Consider the following 11,047-nt stretch of genomic DNA (forward strand, 5'->3'; position numbering starts at 1 on the left):
TTTTGTTACAAATGCACAAAAATATTTTTTTAATGCATTTTTTCTTCTTTTTTTTATTTCTTTTTTTCTTTTAGTTGAATGAATGTAGGTTCATCCTCTTTCAAATAATTTTACAGCATTATGTGTTTCTTTTTCTTTTTTGTTTTATTTTTTTGTTTTTATTCTTGTTAAGAAAGTAAAACAAAAAGAAACTTGAGAAGGTAAAATAGAAAGAAAATATGAATAAGAAAAAAAAAGAAGATAATGATGATGATGATGATGATGATGATGATGAAAAAGAAGAAGCAGCCACAGAAGATGAGGAGGAGGAAGAGTAAGAGTTTTAAATTATGCAGAACTTATCAGAATAAAAATCATCGAAATATTTCCAAATTACACCGCAAGATTTCCAAATACATGCACTGAAAGTTTTTAAAATACACCGAAATAAGAATGGAACAGATTCATCACAATAACATTTCAGATTTAGAACTCCCACATCGAAATTTTACTACAAATGCATAAAAATATTTTGTTTAATGCATTTTTTTCTTCTTTTTTTTGTTTCTTTCTTTCTTTTAGATGAATGAATGTAGGTTCATTTTCTTCCAAGTAATTTTACAGTATTATGTGTTTTTTCTTCTTTGTTTGATTCTTTTATTTTTGTTCTTGTTAAAAGAGTAAAATAAGAAGAAACTTGAGAAGGTAAAACAAGAAGGAAAAGATGAATAAAAAAAGAAGATGATGCTGATAATGAAAAAGAAGAAACAACAGCAGCAGAAGGTGAGGGGGAGGAAGAGGAAGAGTTTTGAATTATGCAGAACTTATAAGAATAAAAATGCACTGTAATATTTCCAAAAATAGATCGCAAAATTTCTAAAATACACTAAAAGTTTTTCAAAATTCACCGAAACGATAATAGAACAAATTCATCACAATAATAATTCAGATTTAGAACTCCTACATCGAATTTGCTACAAATGTAGAAAAATATTTTCTTTAATGCATTTTCTTCTTTTTTTTTCTTATTTCTTTCTTTCTTTTAGTTGAATAAATATATGTTCATCCTCTTCAATTCCAAGTAATTTTGCAGTATTATTTGTTTCTTCTTCTTATTTGTTTGATTTTTTTTATTTTTATTCTTCTTAAGAGAGTAAAATAAGAAGAAAATTGAAAAGGTAAAACAAGAAAAAAAAGATTAATAAGGAAAAAAGATGATGATGATGATGAAAAAGAAGAAGAAGCAGCAACAGAAGATTACGAAGAAGAAGAGAAAGAATTTTGAATTATGCAGAACTTATTAGAATAAAAATACACTGAAATATTTTCAAAATACACCTCAAGATTTCTAAAATACATCCAAAGTTTTCTAAAATACACCAAAATGATAATGGAACATGTTCATCACAATAACAATTCAGATTTAGAACTCCTACATCGAAATTTTGCTACAAATGCACAAAAACATTTTCTTTAATTTTGAATCAGGCAATGCCATCAATATGGCAAAAATTATACGATAACGATAATGACGATACATATAAGAAGAAGAAGATGATGACTATAACGATGATGATTATGATAATGAAGATGATAGAAGAGAAGGAGGAAAAGGAAGGAGGAGAAGAAATTCCAATGAAAAAAGAAGGAGGAAGAGGAGGAGGAGGAGGATGAAGTGGTGTTGGTGACGACGATAACGAAAGAGAAAAATAAAGAAGAAGAAGAATGTGCAGCAGCAATACGAAGAAGAACGTGCGCGCGTGAATATAAATGACTTGTATGGACTTGTATCATAAAATGACTTGTACGTGGAGAATAATTGTACTTTTTAATTTTATCTCTTAAATAATCTTGTTTGTAACAACTATTTTGGATTAAAAAGTATTTTATGACATAAATATTATAACAAATAAATTTTCTAATTGAATGGGTGGTAATTAGTATTTGAAAATTATAATGAATAGTAGAACAATTGTTTAAAAACATAGAAATTAATTTTGATATATTAAAATATGTATTTTTTTACATAGTCATTTAATTATATTTAATTTATTCTTTTAGATAATTATTTACGTAAGGAATGTAAAAGATGAATTTTTTAATTACAATACATAATTAAATAGATGTATAATGTAAAAGATGGGTTTTTTAATTATAATACATAATTAAATAGATGCATAAGATCTTTAATCTGATGGTATATTAAAATTAAATTAAAAATATATAAAATTTTTATTATTTTAAAAATAAAGAAAGAAAATTGTAAATTAAGTTTCTATTATTTTATATAAACATACTTTTTATGTATAGTTTTAGTTTTTTCTTATATTTATATATAATTCTAGTTTCAAATTATAAATACTAATATATCAATAGGTGCTAACGTGTCAATTAATTTAGTCTTTTATTATTAAATTGTATAAAAATGAATAAAAATAAAATTAGCTAGGATGACAAATTATCTATAATTTAATTAAAATATTTTAAGTTCAAGTTTCATAAATAAAAAAATATTCTTTTATAAATTATATATAATAAATAATATTTTATAAATAAAAGTGTTTATTAACTCTTTTTAATTTTTATATCTCTATTATATTTTTAGTATAATTAATAATATTCAACAAAATTTATTTTAATATGCATATTTTGCTTCCACTTTTAAAATTTTTTTGAGTCCATCACTATTCATCTCATCACCATTTTTTCATTGTATAACTATATACCTATGTAACTACTAACTAGTGACAAATAATAACAAATTACAAATATCATCTGAAGATTGGCATGAGCTTTTCAAATCTCTAATAGGGAAGTATTCTAAGATTAATTTATCTCACTAACCGTAGAAAATTAAAGGTAATACATGGTTTCTATCAAATATAAACAAAAATCTTAATTCATTCATACCAAGACAGCAATACAAACTTATAATAGCTATAAATCTCAAACCTAGCTAATCCAACCAATCAAACCCCCTGTCTCCCAAATGTTACAACCCTAGATTTAACTTTCCTTCCAACTTCAATCTTCAAATAAGCATCACATCCTGTTTCTATTTGTAACCATTACAGAAAAGAGCAAAAGCAAATCTCAATTTCGTATTTCAATAATCTTAATTCATCCTGTCAAATAAATATTGCAGATAAATAAATTATTGAATTTTTATTTTTAAATATAGCTGAATGAATGCTTGGTAGGTGGAAGTTCATTAAAATATAAATGAGACACTGGCATGTATTGTCAATTTTCCTTCAAAGCCATTATCCAAAAATGATACCTTCAGTTTGAATTTTGGCATTATTTAAATCAAATAACTACTTAAAAGGGGTTTAAATTTTATATATAAAATGGTTAAGTACGATTTTAGTTCCTAACGTAGAGGCCGAAAATTTATTTTGTCTCCAGATTTTTTTCGCTACAAAATAGTCCCGAAGGTTCTAATTTATTTTAAAATCGTCATTTTTACCAAATTTTTTATTTTTATTCTGAAAATACCCCTAACTAAAAAAACGTTGAATAAGGGGAAAAGGGGGAAAGGAATCACGCACACTGGGGGGAGTTGGTTCAAAAGAGGGGGAAGGAAAGGTGGGGAAGGGAAGGGAAGGGGAAGGGGAAGGGGGAGGAAAAGGGCCACCGCCGCTGATCCTTGCCGCTGCCGCTGCTCCTCTCTCTTTCGCGCTTACCCCAGAGCAACCGTGACCCTCTCTCCTCTTTCTCTCCTTCCCTGTCTCGAACCTCCTCGAACCAGAGGTCACCGCTGGCGAGCCTTCCCTACTTCACCACCGCGCAGCAACGTGGTACGTAGAGCCCTTCTTCCCTACTGTCCGTTCGCGCCATCTCGCCCCTGCCTCCCTCAATCCCTGTCGCAAAAGGAACCAGAGTCACCACTGCCCATTCCCCTCCCTCCAGACTGCTGGCGCTCCACCACTGCCTCCCCTGTCCCTCTTTTCTATTTTCATAATCCAAGTTACCATTTTGCTTTCAATTTCTATTTTTGATTAGTGTTAGTTCTTTGATTTGATTCTGGATTAGTTTAGCGGAATTTTGATTTTCTGTTAGTTAATTTTAGGTGGGTGTGATAGAATTAGCTTAGGTTATTGAATTGCTGAAAGTTGTTGCTGAATTGTTGTTGTTATTGTTGTTGTTGTTGTTGTTGTTGTTGTTGTTGTTGTTGAATTAGCTTAGGTTTGATAGAATTGGCTTAGGTTATTGAATTTCTGTTAATGGTTAATTGTATACATGATCCATTGTTGTTGTTGTTTTTCTTTGTCTGGTTGTTGTTGTTTCATTGATGTTGCTTCTGCTGTTCTTCCACTTCTGGTTCAGCTTTAGATTCTGCTTTTGTTTTTGGTTGATTTTGAGAAAGAAGGGGAAGGGTATTTTTGTCTGAAGGACAATTTTAAAACAAACTGAAACATTTGGGACCATTTTGTAACGAAAAAAGGCCAAAAACAAAATAAATTTTCGGCCTCTACATTAGGTACCAAAATCGTACTCAACCCTATATAAAACTATATAAAAATCTTATACCAACATTTATCAATGTATAGAAGTTAAAGTTTTCAATGAAAACAATTCACAAAAAACTCACCAAACGTATCATAGAGAGGCACGCAAACAAAGCTATTGGCAGAACAAGCCTATACACCATTGGTTATTGAACAGGACTATGAACCTTGCTAGCATTATTATTATGGAAGCTAAGGAGCAATAATAATAATGAAAAATCAGAACACAAATGGTTATTGAAATGCCATAATATCTCCATGTTGAGGGCAGTTAGATCCATAAATCCAATCCTTGACCCTATGATATGAGTATTTTCATAATTATCTACAAAATAATTTTTTAATTAACAATGAAAATCTTTTAAAAGCATTCACTTATAGATTTTGCATCAAAAGTTTTTTTAAAGCAGAAACCAATATGTAGAACTTCATTATACACTTTTTTATATGTTTTCCAAGCATATGGTCCAAACTATTAACAACTACAAATAAAAATTCATTATCCTATGTGCTTGCTATGAGAAAGTAAACTATTACGGTGATGCACATTACAAGATGTGGCAGGCTATTATGAGCTCGATGTGCTCAACACATGGTGGATACCTTGACTACGATGAATTCCAAAAAACTTTAGAAAATCGAAGGGGAAATGTTAAAAAAAAATATTACTAGAATCTTAAACCGATAATGCATTGCTGAATCACTAAGCAAAGAAAATCCTCACCAAATTATGATTGTAAATCACTGAATTACGGGTTTAGTCTGTAATAAGTGTATGCGATAGTGATCAGAACTAAGAAAAGAAAAATCAAATGTAAGAGAAAAATTAACTCAGATAAAATCAAAAATCAATAAGGGATACGAGAAAAAGATACAATATAACACAAATTGAGAGCACAAGAATCAGTATTGGAAGAGGCTTAAGAAACTCATACCTGATGACTAGAGTGCAATTGAGATTTCAATCGAAATCGTTACATACTTGTCCGAGAAAAAATTCAGAGCACGATTAAGATTAAGGTAAAAACTGGAAGAGATTCAAGTGATGAAAAACATAGAATGATGGAGATGTGAAAGCGGCATCGAGAAGAAGATCGGTGTGTGGTTTTCAGAGAGAATAAGGCACTAAGAGAGTAGTTTGTGTGAGAAAAAGTCAGGTACTGAGAGAGTGATGTTTCTGCCTTGGTAGAAACTCAGATATCTTCAAGTGAAGCTATAACACTAACATAAGAAATTTGATATGTTTACTAAATTGTTATTTAATAGTTTTTAACTATTAATTTCATATATATGAATCAATTTAGGTTGGTTGAGTGTTTATTTTACTCATCCACTTAAGTAAGTATTAAGGATTCAAATCTTATCTTGTGTACGCAGTAACTTATAGGCCAGCGACAAACTCTTTAAATGGAGTTCAAATTTTTTTTTGTTATTTTTAAAATTTTAGCTTTTTTAGGGGTAATAGCTCAAATGGCTATCATAATTCACATTATTAATGACAAATATAAAAGTCTCCACTAAAAAATAATTTTAAAAGGAGAAATTGTGATAATATTATTGTCATTAAATTTTTTTTCTTGTAGTGTTGGTTTAGTTCTCTTCCTCCCAATTAGGCTTGTTGTGTTCAATTTCAACTTTTTGCACTTTTTGCATAATTTTTAATTTTAAAGCATTAACATTTTTTTGAATTTAGGTTGAAATGGGCTTTAACATATTAAACATATTAAAGGATTTGTTATACAAATTAAGATCTAATTAAAATCTCCTTCTTCCAATACCAAAAAAATAAAATCTCCTTCTCCAATTCTCATTATAACTTTTTTACGAAAAGAAAAGAAAAACGGAATTTATGTAATTTTTTTAATTTTAATAGTATAATTAACGATAATAAAATTAGGTATTTTTATTTATTTAATTTAGTATTATTTTATATTTTATTGTTTATTTAATTTAATTTTTTATTGAAGATGCTTTTTTCATGGATAATTTAGTTATTTACATAAAGAAAGAAATTATTAAAAAGTTCAATTCTAATTTAATTATTAAAAATTTTAAATCATTCAAAATTTAAAAAGTGTCATTATAAATTATTCTATAATTGTTATCTGTATATTTATTTATTTATTATCATGTTAAAAATAATTATATATATAAATTTTGTTTTATTATGAATACTTATATAATTTTCATGTTAAAATTTTGTGTCTCTCTAAAAATTTCCTCAAAGCTCCACCACTGTTTAGGTAGCGCAGCAATTATCCTTTTCACTTTGAAACCACTCTAAGTTTGTTCTTAAGCGGTTAAGCCTGCTAAAAGAAAGATGCTATCAATCATTTTACTTTTGGTTACATTTGTTTATAGATATAAAACAGTAAAATACAAAATTATTTTTGGTAGATAAGACATGGACATAAATGTTATAATTAAAAATATTGAATTAGTATATTTTATATTTTTTTAAAAAAAAGAAACAAATACACTAAGAATGATTACAAAATAGGACTACGTTTCATATAAATATTTTGATGGAGATCTCCATTTAAAAAAGTATTATTAAAATCAAATGATCTTGCATTGTGCCCAAATTTTAGATAAAGCTGGGGTAAATATATATTTCTTACACTTGTTTGTGTTGTCCCAAGGTTGAATACCTGTTGAAAATCAATACCCTTAACTAATGAAACCCCTTAGCTACAAGACGAGTCTTGTACATTTGGACACTTCCATTAGGATTTTTTTTTTCTTTACAAAAACCCATCTACACCCTATTATGTTTGCACTGGGATGACATGAAACTAAAGACCGAGTATTAGTTTTAAGAGTAAAGTATCGTTTTTGTCTCCAATGTTTGGGGTAAGTTCTATTTGTATCCCTACTATTTAAATCGTCTTATTTGTATCCTTAACATTTATAAAAGTGATTCAATGTTATCCTACTATCAATTATACTAACAAATTAGATTATATTTTTCAATTATTCTCACTTGAATGTATTCATTCTCAATTAGGTCTCACTTGGATGTGTTCGATTTTAATATTATACCCACTATTTGTGTTTAGATTCAATTATGTCCCTAAAAAAGTGAATTATATAAATGTTGTAGGAATTAGTTTTAACATTTGATGAGCTATTTTTCGGAGTAGATCATCGATTCAATCCCAGATATTTATATTCTAACTTCAAGAAGAGATTTTTAAAACTCAAAATAAAGTGCTCATGATATGTAATTGACGACAGGATAACATTGAATCACTTTTACAAACGTTAGGAATACAAATAGGACGATTTAAATGTTAGGGACACAAATAGAATTTACCCCAAACATTGGGGACAAAAATGATACTTTACTCTAGTTTTAATTAAAGTAACTAATTTTGGAGGTTGTTCAGTCTCAATTTTTGTATTTACAGGCACCACATTGTAGATCTTGGGTTTGGTTATACCTGATTTATCCCTTGTTATCATTGGGTGATTATTGGTGTTTAGGTTGAGTTACTCACTAGTATGAAGGTGTATTTCAATATCTGAAATTGGGATTCGGTTTGTATCATCATCAAATGTTATAGTAGTGTCAGTTGAATTAGAACTAGGAACAAAAGTAAGGGATGGTAAAATAGTGGAGGGTTGTGATCTATCAAATGAAGGTATTCTTAACTCATAAAAAGAGAAGATATCTCAATGGAATTAGAAAACAATTGTGAATAAGAAAATTTTGTTACATCAAAAACTATATTTCTAGAAACATAAATTTTGCTAGAAGGAGGTACTTGTACTCTAGTTTGGCGTTAAATAGCCACTTATAGGGAGATTTATTTCCTTGAACAACAATTATTGGTAAATGGTTCCAAATAAAATAATGGCATAGAGGCTGTTGAGAGCGAAATTAATTTCATTTTCTATGATGTGATGATATTTTCTTTTAGTCTTGTTATTTTATTCATGTATATAGGGACATGATAACCGATGAGATATATTAGTTGTGTTAAAGAAATCAATAAAGACATTAGACATATATTTCTTATTATTATCAGATTGAAAAACCTTGATAGTATGTCTTGTCAGTTTTTTCATTAAAGTTTTATAGTGTTTTAAGGCTTGAAAATTTTGTGATTTAAAAAGTAGATTAAATTTTTAAAGTGGTCTTTTAAATTCAGTCTATACATTAATGTTGTCCTTCAATTTCTAATTGCACTAATTTGATCTCTCCCCCTAGATTGAGTTCCAAACTACATACTAGTTCTTCTGCTCATTTTCAGCGTGAGTCAATAAGCAAACTACTGATGTGACATGATCACTGTCACGCACTACAACAATATAGATTATTTTTTAGGGTTATAATGTGTAAAAGAAAATTAAAATTTGTCAAAAAAATAAATTTTGACACTATTTTAACTATGAAAATATGTTAATAAAAATTTTGTCAAAAATAGTATTTTTAACATATAAGTGATTGTGAAAAAAATTTAAATCTTATTTTGATAAATATTAGCTGTCAAAAATAATTTGTTAGAAAATTTTGAGAACATATTTTTTGTGATATTTATTAATTGTCAAAAATACTATTTATTTTGACACTTATTGACTATAAAATATTTTCAACAAAAAATTTTAACAAAGAATGAAATGAGATCTTGAAACTAAAGAATAAATTAAGATTTTGAAGATAAAGAATGAGTAGTATAATCCTAAACTGAGAGCAGTGTGATGTCAAAATTAACAGAGTCCAAAGAAGAAGAAAAATAGTGGAGTAAATTGAAAACAAATGAGTATAAAAATTGAGGAGTAATTTTCTACGGTCAAATTATTCATCAAGAACACATAGAAAATTTGACATTTGTGATATTTGTCAAAAATATATATTAATTTTGACATTTAATTATGGTGTTAAAAAATAAAGTGTTAAAATAACTCTTTTTTCTTGTAGTGACGCTGTCAATTATAATTTTTCAATTTAGTCTTTGTCCCCATTTATAAACCCTAAGACTTCTTCTTCCTTTTTACAACTATTTTTGTGCTTTAGATGGTGACAAATCTAGTGCATCTCCTTTACCAGAAACAAGTACAAAATTAAATCTTGGAGACAAGAAGATTGATCCTTCAGCAAAGGAGTCACCCACAGGTACTTTAGATGTGGATTCTACTAACAAAAGAAAAAGTAGCTGGCATTTCAGAAAAGGCAGTTGTGATATTAAAAAAGAAAGCACCTGCCTTAAGTGATAAAGAATTAAATCCTGAATTTTTCCAAAAACTTAAAAGAAGGGTTTTGGATGATTTGCCAGTGAAAATAGTTTTTTCTCAGAGAGGTCTCAATTTTTCAAGCTCAAATAATGAGGAAGAATCTGGGCTAATGCTAAAGATTTGAAAGAAAGAAACATCTCCAATCACATATTAGATAGAGGCAATGATAGGAATCCAACCTTCTTCTTCCAAAACTACTATTTACCTAAGATCCAGGTTGTACCCAGTTCTCGCCGGTTTTAATTTGCACCGTATAAGCATTATAACTCACGTTTCACTCTCACTCTTCAACTCTTCAATAGCCTTATCTAATTTTGCACTCGAATTCGAATTCTCCACATCGTTCAAAAACCCATCTTTGCATCCCTTTTCGGGTACCCTTTTCACTTCTTCTTCCGAAACCGAATCTCTTTGTGAGCTTGCTTCATTTGTTTCATTCTTCTTCTTCTTCTTCTTCTTCTTCTTCTTCTTCTTCTTCTTCTTCACCATTCCTTAGCATCGAACTCTAGAATCTGCACGCAAGCAGCGAAGATCTATACGGTGGGATCTACACCTAGTCAACAACAAAGCATTCTTCAACGGCGTATTGGAAGAACCAACAAAGCATTCATCATCTACTTCTTCTTAGTGCCCTGCATCTGACTCATCATAGCTTGACCTCTGAAAATTTGACTCCAATTTATCATATCATCTTTGAGCTTCGTGTTGGATTTTCTCCAGAATCATCAAACACCTAAATTAACAAGTTAGATTTTGGCGATGGGTTTGATCCTCTTAAATCAGATCCAGAAACAACTGAAGAAGAGGAAAATCCTATCCAAACTCTGAATGATAAAGAGTGTAATACATGCATTAGCGAGAACCTGAAGAGGTGGAGCTAGGTACTTGATGCGTGAACATCTTTTTTATATTTTTTTAGTAATTTAGATGTGAATTTGTGGAGTTTTTATTTGATTTTGGTATTTTAGACCTGTTTGGATGCTACTTTGATGTGCACTATTGTTCTGGTTATTTCAAGTAAAGTTTGGGTGAGTTTGACAGAGTTCGTGCAGAAAAAAAAGGAAGAATTTTGATGCTGTCAAGTTGGTGTTAAACGCCACGACTCGGAGTTTAGCGCCACAAGACTCGTAAAGTGTGCAAGCATTCTAGGAAGCTGGCGCCAAATGCCATGACACGGTGTTTAGCGCCAAGAGCTTCGTAACTCGTGCTAAGGATGTACGCTAGTGCCGCTAAACACCACTACCTGGCGTTTAGCACTTGGAGGCCAATAACACCAGATTTGCTTTCTGTCCAGCGGCGCTAAACGTCGAGCCTAGCAT

At 29.5% G+C, this 11,047-nt stretch overlaps 1 pseudogene; it reads right to left on the bottom strand.

Moving 5' to 3' along the window:
- Positions 1-9,840: 9,840 nt before the first annotated feature.
- LOC148570401 (uncharacterized) lies at positions 9,841-11,047 on the bottom strand (annotated as a pseudogene).

Source organism: Arachis ipaensis, chromosome B3 (assembly GCF_059453495.1).
Source record: "Arachis ipaensis isolate K30076 ecotype BB chromosome B3, ASM5945349v1, whole genome shotgun sequence".
In the NCBI taxonomy this organism is placed as follows: domain Eukaryota; kingdom Viridiplantae; phylum Streptophyta; class Magnoliopsida; order Fabales; family Fabaceae; genus Arachis; species Arachis ipaensis.